Raw genomic sequence first — 10,357 nt, 5'->3', positions numbered from 1 at the left:
GGTGTACAGGAAGGAGACACAGGTGTACAGGAAGGAGACACGGGTGGAGACTCAAGAGAGGTCAAAGGACAAGGGGGACGTCAGTATCCCAGAGAGAGTTTAGCTACAGAAGCAAAAACTTCTCTACTTCCTCCTTCTCGCTACCTTCAACTATTCGTTCTGTCCTCTATCTCCTTATGTCTTTCTCGCTTTGCTTCTGCACTTCCTTCTTTCCTTCACTACATTTCCTCCTGCCTTTCTCTGCTTTGCATTCCTTTCTCCATCTCCTCCTCTTTTCCTCCTTACCCTCCTCCTTCTCTTTTCTACCTCCTCCACCCTTCCTTACTCTATATCTCCTCCTTTCATTCTCTACTTTGCGGTCCTTCTTCCATCTTCTCCTCCTTTCCTCCTTAACCACCTCCCTCTCTCCTCTACCTCCTCCTGTCTTACTCTGCTTCCTCCTTTCCTTGTCTCCTTCCTTCCTCCATATCCTTCTTCCTTCCTCTGCCTCCTCTTCTCTTCTTTACATCCACCTTTATTTAACTATATCCTCCTTTCTTCCTCTATCTCCTCCTTCCTTCCTCTTCCCTCCTTTTTCCATATCCTCCTTCCTTCCTCTACCTCATCCTTTTCTTCTCTACCTCCTTCCTTGCTCTGTTTCCTTCTCTTCTTACCTCATCTGTCCTTCCTCCACATCCTCCTTTCTTTCTCTGCTTCCTTCTTTCCTTGTCTACATCCTCTGTCTTTGCATCATCTCTTCCCTCCCATCTCCCCCGCCATCTTTCCTTCTCTACCTCTTCCTCGCCTCTTCTGTCACCTCCTTTCCTTCTCTACCTCCTCCCTCCTTCCTCTATCTCCTCCTGTCTGTCCTTCAACAGTCAAAGTGTTTTTGGCCCTTTGAGGCAGATTTGTGATCTCAGGCTACAAAATAAAACTCACTCAACTAAGAAAGTTAAGTATTTACTCTCTGCTACACACACACCCACACACACCCACACACCCACACACCCACACACACCCACACCCACACATACGTACACACACACACACCCACACATACATACACACACACACACACACACACACACCCACACCCCCACACACACCCACACCCCCACCCACACCCACACACACACACACACACATACACACACACACACACCCACACACACACCCACACACACACTCTGATCCTCTCCCTGAAGCGACGAGCACAATCACATCAGTGAAGTCAGATGTGTTCGTCTGCTCTCAGCCTGCAGTGAAAAGCCTCAGAAACCACAGAACCATGATCGGGTTAAGTTCTTTGTTCCTGACTCAGCTGTTCTGAGGCTGAGAGCCACTTCAGGGCAGAAACAGGAAGTAAACGCGGGTTCTTTCTGTGCTGCAGATTCAGAGTGCGGAGCGTCCTCGGACCCTTTACTTAAGTACTACTTTTACTTTTAATGTTGGAGGAGCATGTTTCAGCTGTGACTGTTTGAGGTGGAGCTAGTTTTAAACATATGTTTAGTCTAGTGGTTCCCAACCACGTGAGATGATTAATGTGAGAGGAAAGAAGAAAAAACAAAGTTCTGCTTCAAAAATCTGCATTTCTTTTGTGAAATATTGGATCATTTTACATCTTTTTGTATTTCTAAAAGACAATTTAAGCCTGAGGAAACTTGCTAACAACTCTTAGATATCTGAAACGTAACAAAAACGCCCCAAATAGACTTTATTTTGATAATAAAGGTCAAATAGCAAAATGTGAAATGGTTTAATCTTTAATAAATCATTGCAATTAATACTTAGAACTCTTTATCTGAAAGGTAACTCTAGTGGAGTAGCAGTTAAATCCCACCGCTCCTCACAGCACTAGTTTTTACCATCTTTTGCATCATCTTGTCTTACGTCTGTTTATTAAATCAGACCTACAAAATGTTACAGAGTGAGGCGTCTCGCTCCGTTTTATCCTTCCGACATGCCGAGAGCAGAAGAAGATTAAAGATAATTAGTTTGCGTCGGCCAAACATGCCGACGACTCTCTTTATAGGTTGAGACTTTGCACTCTCTCAAATCCTCGTTTTGATATAATAACAGTTAATCGCTCAGACCTCAAACCTAGACCTCGTCAAGTCTCCATCACATAGAGATTTAGCAACACTTCTCACTTTGTTAAATCAGTTTCATCTCGCGAGATTGAATCTACATCATGAGGTTAATAATACATTTCAATCAGGAGACACAAGATAGATAAGTGTTTATTATAACAGATGATTTGTGGTGATAAAGTCTTTGGCAGAATCTTTGGTGCTTGGAGATTTGTGATCCAGCGGTGTCTGCCCTGAGCAGCAGGAAAGATAAATCCCCCCCGTGGAGTCCAGACACTGGTGGTGGTGGTTGCTGATAAAATGATGAAGCCGATGAATCTGCAAAGACTGGGCGGTAATGAGGAGGTGGAGGGGCGCGTGTAGCAGCAGCATGAATACTAACGGCAGAGAGACGATCATATCTTTAAAAACAAGAAGACGGCAGCAAGACGATAGACTGACGATGTGTCGCTGTGCTCAGCAAGGACATTATGAGTGAGCATGCATGAGAGGAGTGAATGGCACATGTATGAGAAATAAACAGGCCTGAGCATGTGAACGTGAACTCTTTGTTTCATTGCAGTTTTCATTAACGTAGAATAATGCCAACTGGAACCAGGTGGATAGTCGGCAACCTCCTGTTCTGATGAGTGAAGCCAATGGATTCTCTCTAGTGACCACCAGGGGGCGACTCCTCTGGTTGTATAGAAGTCTATGAGAAAATGACTCTACTTCTCTCTTGATTTATTACCTCAGTAAACATTGTAAACATGAGTTTATGGTCTCAATCTCTAGTTTCAAGTCTTCTTCAGTACAGCATGATGTTCATTTAGTACATTATGGTCCATTTAGAGTCAAACAGACCATAAAGCAGGGGATGCTTTAGGGCGGGGCTATGCCGCTACCAGAGTCGTACAGGACGACGACCAGGTGTCGTTGACAAAAACAGGCCGTTAAAACTGTATATGAATAAGTCATCATCTTGGTTCACCTATATTTACTGGAAGCCCAAAATAATTATTACATTTTAAGATGATGTAATGAAAAGCCACAGAAACTGAGAGACCGTGGGCGTGTTGTTCAGGGTTAACAGGGTCTGTTGTGTCTTTCGGGCTACTCCATCGCTCAACCTCGCTGCCATTCATATTCATGAGCTGGATTTCTGACCGGCGCTGAATACCAATTAACACGTTGGATAATCATTTTTTGGGGGCCGGAGCTCTCGACCCGGCAACACGGAGCGTCTCTGACATCCTCAGTCGGTAATTAATCCAGAATTCACTTGATCCAGCCGAGCGTAACAATGAATATGAAGAAGTGTTTGTCATCCCCAGAAGAGACAGGAGGTTACGTTTGAGTGTCAGAGGAGAGTTGCGAGTTAAGATGCAATCAGCTGGTGGTGCTTTCTTAGCTTGAACTTTCTGACAGAACGCTCTGGAGTCCTCTGGTTGGACTTACAAGAAGATACTTAAAGGTACAGTGTGTAGCATTTAGGAGGAGCGTTAACTTAGAATGAGCCGTTCACGCCTACATACGGAGTCCACCATGTTTCTACAGTAGCCCAGACTGGACAAATCAATTTGGCACTTCAGAAACATTCACGTTGGCCGCTGTAGCTCTCCCGTGCACTTTGCACATGAGGGAAATTCAGTTGGTTGCGATCTGCAGCATCACCGCTAGATGCCGCCAAATCCTACACACTGGCACTGTCAGAGCCTGGATGTAATAGTGATGTATCAACTCTCTCACAAGCATCCACGAGATCTAATTACAGCAAACAAACAAGAATTGTGCAGATGTTTCTGGAGGTCGGATGGAATCCTAGAAATGTAACCAAGACACTCTTAAAACTGTTTTAATGTGTACCACTAGGGGGCAGAATAACTTTTATTGCGTACAAAGTCAATGGAAAGATTAGATACATAAATCAACCCAGGGTGGCTCAGAGTGACGCTGACACATGTCCGCAAAAGATCAAAATGTTTCAGCTTGAGTGAAGAAACACCTAAACGCAAAAAAACACCACCTCTGTCCACTGTTTTGGCTTCTGCTGAATTTTCAACGTCATGGATCTGTCACTCAAACTGGACCTTCCTGGATCATGCATCGTGTCTGACACAGCTGTTTCTAAACACACGCTTATAGAACAGCTCGGTTCCTTCGGTGAGACCAGAACAAATATAATCGTATAGGTTGTTGAAATTATTTTGAACCCAAACCAGCAGCCTAACTATAAAGTACATATTGTACTTCAGGTTTGTCGTCATGTTAACTTTGCTGTCAGGCAGCTGCATTTCAAAGACTCACTTTTATTCATAATTTTAGCATCGGCGGTGTCGAATCCAAAATGTTTCCTCACATCACCTTAAAAAATGATTTCCCGATTATCCGTCTCATGTTTCCTCTATTTTTCATCAACAAAGATCAGAAGATTATGCTGCATGTTTGTACTTTAGTTTGAATCTCAAGTAAAGAATGTTGAGTCCCGGTGTGTGAAGAGAATTACATCAATATTATAGGATACGTGCAACTTTGGAGGCAGATGAAAAGAATCCTCTTTTTCATGCAGTGGACTGAATACTGAGGAGATCTTCAGAATTATTTGAGTGTTTTTGAGGAAATATTTCAGACCTCTGTGACTCGCATGTAATGAGAATACCTTAAGTGTGTAAACTGGGGTTCCTCTACTATTCACGCCTCAACTGGAGGCAGAATCTGCTGAATTTCTTCTGAATTCTTCCTCTCCCACCACATGCAGCCGTCACCTGCTGAGTCTCTGGTTGCTGACTGCAGGGATCCTGCAGCAGTATGTAATCCTCCCTGATTCAGGAGGACTTTCTTTTGTGGAACAGGGGGGCCAACGAGGGCCAGAATCCTTTACAAACATGTCCGACACACGAAAGGGGATTTGCAGGAAGTTGTTGGGTAAATACAGGAAGTGAAAGAGCAGAACGACGGCGTCAGCGATCCGAGAGTAGCTGCTCCGTCCCAGCATGCCGAGCGGCTTTGATCTGGTCCGCTGTTGTCGGGACGCAGCTTCCCACTGATTCTGTTACAGCCTCCAGATCTGCTGCAGAGTCATCACACAAACAGACAAACAGCTGAGTCAGCAGGTCAGCGTTCACCTGTGTGTGTGTGTGTGTGTGTGTGTGTGTGTGTGCGTGTGTGTGTGTGTGTGTGTGTGTGCACAGACTCTGTGTCGTTGCAGCTTTTGTTCAGAGCTGTGAAGAGCGATGTAAACTCAGCAGTGGTGGAAGAAGCACTCTGATTCATTTACTTTGAGTACAAGTAGTCAAAATGTTACTCAAGTAAAAGAATTGTCAGCAAAATGCAAACTGAATAATGAAACCTTCAGAATGATTTGCTTTTCAGTAAATATTTCAGAATATTTAGTATATATACTATGTATGTATGTATGTGTATATATATATGTATGTATGTATGTGTATATATATATGTATGTATGTATGTATGTGTGTGTGTATATATATATATATGTATGTATGTATATGTGTATGTGTATATATGTGTATGTGTATATATACGTATATATATGTGTATATATGTGTATATATGTGTATATATGTATATATATACGTATATGTATATATATACGTGTATACACATATATATATACATATACGTATATATATATGTATATATATATATATGTATATGTATATGTATATATATATATGTATATGTATATATATGTATGTATGTATATATGTATATGTATATGTATATGTATGATGGCGGCCTCCTGACCGCCATCAGGAAGAATACAAGTACTTCAACATTGTCTTCACTTTTCACACTCGGAGGTTGGCCATGCACTGTATTAATTAGTTAATTTAAATAAAATTCCAAACAGCTTAGCAGTGTTTGGTAACATGAGGGTTCTATGTTACGCGGGGTTCTCTGGTCTAGAATCACTGATTTGTTTGCAGTGTAACTGACTGAAAACTGCACGTTAGCTATTGTTTTGCCCTTGACTCCTTATATTCTTCTGTATATCAGATCCTGAAAGGTCCCCCTTGTACGAAAGTATCAAAAATATGCGGAATGGCTCCTTCCAACATGTTATCAAATATTATATTGTATGTTTTATCACCAACAAAGCGTATCTGTGAACGCCAAATGAAATAATATTGGTCCCTGAATGAACCGTGGCCTCATCGTTTCCTATGAATTTTGGGATGTCAGGCAACATGTCTGACTCGCTGTGTGTTGTCAACACTTTTTACAGCAGTCCTGTAACCCTGCAGCTTCAAAACCCTCCAGCAGAGAAGAAGAAGCAGCCTCGGCGTCTCAGATTAGAGCTCGTATTGAGTGTGATCCCTCCAGACGGCACAGGGGAAGGCCCGCTGCTTAATTGTTATTAATTAGCATAATTAAATATCCACGAGACACGGTGGCCTGAGGTCTAAAGGGCGGCGATCCATCAGCCCTGCGCTCAGGGATAATGTTGATGCGCCGCCATGCCGCCCCCCCGCCACGCTCACAGCCGCCGCCTCTGAGCACCTGCCAGATAGAGTGTGCTTTTAAAATGCAATCCAATACTGTAATTACACCCCACCATTAGAAAATCTATTTCTTTCTTCCTCGCTGTCCTCCATCTTTAACACATTAATGTCAGAAAGCAACAATCCCGTAATAAGCCCCATAATTAACCTCTTTAATAAATTAAGTCTCGACATATCTTAGTTCTTCTTCATTCGTTTCAAAAACACCTGCATTTGTAAAGCCTGTAATTAACTTATGTAGATTTTAAAAGGTGCATTACTTAATTGGCACATTAAATATTGTAGTAATCAATTAAGGTCGGGATGTTGGTTCATGTTAAAGCTGCAGAAATATTTTTAGCTGTAAAATAATGACATTCTAGCCAAATAAATGTGCATCAGTCTAAAACCTGTTCCCAGTCGAGCTCCCGTTCCAGTCTGAAGGTCAAGAACCTCTGCGGCTCTGACCGTCCTCGCTCCCCGCAGCCTGCAGCCGCCTGTCAGCCTTCCATTGATTTGGATCTATAATTAGTGCTCTGTTTGTTTGTGTGCGAGCAGCAGCAGCAGCCGGCGATAGAGAGGCTTGTTTGGATAATGGAGGCACGTTTGTCTTTTGAACACCTGATCCAGGTGTTTGAGATCCTGGTGACAGCGTGTCGTTCTCGGTTGATCGGCTGCAGCGAAAACAAAAGAATCGCTGTTTATTGTCATATCCAACCTTCATGGATGATTGCTTCAAGTCTGATGCTGCAGGTTCACCATTTTCAGAGCAAACATCCTTTAAACTGCTGCACAGATTTTCATAAAATCTACTGATGCTTTTGACAACCCTCAAGTCTTTCTTCTAGCACAAATCAGGACTAAACCTACACCTGATCGGGTGCTCAGAAATGAACCTGCTTTCATTCCATTTGAACCCTGAGATGTTCGGTTTCTCTTTTAATGTACAGGACGTCGTTGGGCTCGTTGTATACATGTTTTAAAGACAGATTGTATGGGAAAGAAAAACAGTTTAATTTGGTTCTCAATAGTTGTATGTCCTCAGCCTTAAAAGTCTAATAATATTGACGGTGCACATAAAAAGAAGTTAGTATTGATGGATTTTTTTCTCCTTGTCCGACCTGTATTTCGGGGATACTCAGAGGCTAAGTTTTGCAGGATGTAAACAGGAAGTATAACGTTGCCATGGAGTCTCTGAGTGATGATGTTGGCTGCAATTTAAGCCGCATATTTTCTTGAGCCTATATTTCTCAAAATGTTTGCAAGTTTGCACCGTTAAAAATATGCCAAATTAGCTGTTAGCGTTTCCTGTTTGCACTGAGCCCATGGAAGTACAGACAACTATCACTGGATTACTTTGATGCTCAAGAAAACATAAACATTTGGCAAGTTCTGGATTCATAAGGGACATCTTTTATTTCTATGATCTCGAAGCAGAGTTAAAGACATTTATGTACAATCATTGACGGTGATAATGATATCCTCAGAAGCCTAATCACAAAATATGTCTTTGTGTTCATATTAGTCTGAGTTATGACTCCGAGCGTGATTTTTGACACAGAGTGCAGCAATCGGACACAGTGGTTTAACACAAAATGTGGTGTATTTGTGGATTCTGTAGTCCAAGCAGCAGTTGAAGTACACAGATATTTTACTTGAGTATAAGTATCATAGTGTTCTTTCTTGGTTATACTTCCGAATTCTTTTTTTTCTGCATATTCAAAGATCCATATATGATTTCTTCTAGCGTCACTCTAAAACATTCTGGAAAAGCTCAAACAACAGCTGAAACATCATCAGGATGTTGTTTCTTGGTGCCTTCACTTCCTTTTGTGCAGCAGGGATGGAGTTGTGGAGGATATAGAGCATCTTTTACTCAGTTCAAACACAGTTTCACCAGAGAACATGAATATTTGATTCCATTCTTCCGCTCTGTTGAGCAATGTGTTTGCTGTGTTAGGAGCCTCATTGTTTTCTCACCTTTTTACACCAGTGTTCCTCTCCCTTTGTATTCCTCTGTTTTGTCAGAGTCCCTTGAAATACACTGAGTGGATATAAAAGCCAGATTTGCGTTTAAACGCCTCATTGTGCTTTCTTGTGTATGTTTCTTTTTTTTCCCCCTCTTACTTTTGTGCTGCAGTTCGTTTGGTTAGAAAACTCAGCGGATGAAAAAGTGATGTCGACAGAAGCCGGGAGTCTTTCTTTCTTCTGTGAGAGCAGCAATGATCTCTGGGGGAGGAAAGCTTCTTCCGTATCAGAGATCGAGCAGCTGTTTGGAGCTCGGAAGCACTCAGGAACGTTTTGCAAAGTGTGTTTTTTGTCAGCGCTTTGAAAAAGGAGAAAGTGGCTGTAGCTTTCTATTTGCTTCTTAGTGATACCTTTAGTAAGAATGTCTCAGAAGTGGAGCTGCTGGTTTTTAAATCAAACAGATTTTATCCGACCTATAACCCCTGAAAACTACAAGTTACAATCATGAGATCACGAGTCGTCTGAAACACTCAGCTTTAAAGGACTATCCAGCAGCTTTTGGTTTTATCAAATGAAACCCTTATAGGACTGTCAGCGTTGACTTGGGATTTACCGATGTTGACTTGGGACTTGTTAGTCATCAGTTTAGTCTTGTTAGCCTTGACTTGGGACTTACTTGTCATGACTCGTTGGTCTTGAGACGTGTCAATCTTGACTTGGGACTTTACTCAGGACTTACCTGTTTTGACTTATTGGTCTAGACTTAGGACTTATTATTGACTCTGGATTTACTGGTGTTGACTTGGGAATTGTTGGTTTTGACTTGAGATTTGTTGTTCTTGACTAAGGACTTGACGCAGGATTTACCGGTGTTCACTTGTTATTCTTCACTTGGGTCTTGTGAGTCTTTTTTTTGTAAATGTATTTATCGGGACTTGTTAGTCTTGGCTTGGGACTCGTTAGTCTAGACTTGGATCTAATTGGTCTTAACTTGGGACTTACAAGTCATGACTTGTTGGTCTGACTCAGGATTTACCTCTCTTGACTTGTTGGTCTTCACTTGGATCTTGTTGGTCTTGACTTGATACATGACTTGGGATTTACAGGTGTTGACTTGTTAGTCTTGACTGAGATTTTATTGGTCTTAATGTTACCTTTTTTGCTGTTCAGATGTGCAGTGGTGCTTAAAGATAAGCAGAAAACTGTGTTTTAATATGAAGTAAAAAATAGTCTCCGTGGACGCAGGATGCACTCACGAATGTTTGAGCAGCTCTCAGCTTGTCTGTTATCTTTGTACTGTCAGAATCAGTGTTGTCACATCTTTATTGATGTGACACAGACTAACGTTACTGATAAACAACCGAACAAATGCAAGAACTCTATTAATGTAAATATATTCAGGCGCGTGGGACGACACAGCTACGCTGGTTCCCCCTGAACTCATCCCATCGCCGGTAACCTCTGTAATTAGTTTGCTGTTTATCTAATTTACAAATCTAATTGAAACAGACGGATGCCTGTGAGAGAGAAAGAGAGAGACATGAAAACAGAAACACGTCGAAGGAATTGCATTTACCCTGTAAGTGATGTGTAATTGAAATGCCAGCAGCCATGATAAAGCTGTCTGTCTCACCTCAGTCAGTGTTATTGTTCCTCCATCATCATCATCATCATCATCATCATCATCATCATCATCATCATCAGCAACGACATTCAGGTCGCCACATGGCCGAACATGCTGCTCACTTCCCTCTTTCTGTCAGAAACCATGCTCGTTCATTAAAGCTCCTGCAGTTGGTGGATAATTCATAATGTTAGTCTTGACTGAGGACTTGT

At 41.9% G+C, this 10,357-nt stretch overlaps 1 protein-coding gene across 2 annotated transcripts in view; it reads left to right on the top strand.

Annotated features, from left to right (window-relative positions):
• The window catches only part of grm8b (glutamate receptor, metabotropic 8b), a 104,649-nt gene that overhangs the window by 57,814 nt on the left and 36,478 nt on the right, over window positions 1-10,357 (top strand). The gene's annotated exons all lie outside the window — the stretch shown is intronic.

The sequence above is a fragment of the Anarrhichthys ocellatus genome, unplaced genomic scaffold (assembly GCF_004355925.1).
Source record: "Anarrhichthys ocellatus isolate YVR2014 unplaced genomic scaffold, GSC_Weel_1.0 scaffold2, whole genome shotgun sequence".
Lineage (NCBI taxonomy): Eukaryota > Metazoa > Chordata > Actinopteri > Perciformes > Anarhichadidae > Anarrhichthys > Anarrhichthys ocellatus.
This window is presented reverse-complemented; position numbering and strand designations above follow the sequence as displayed.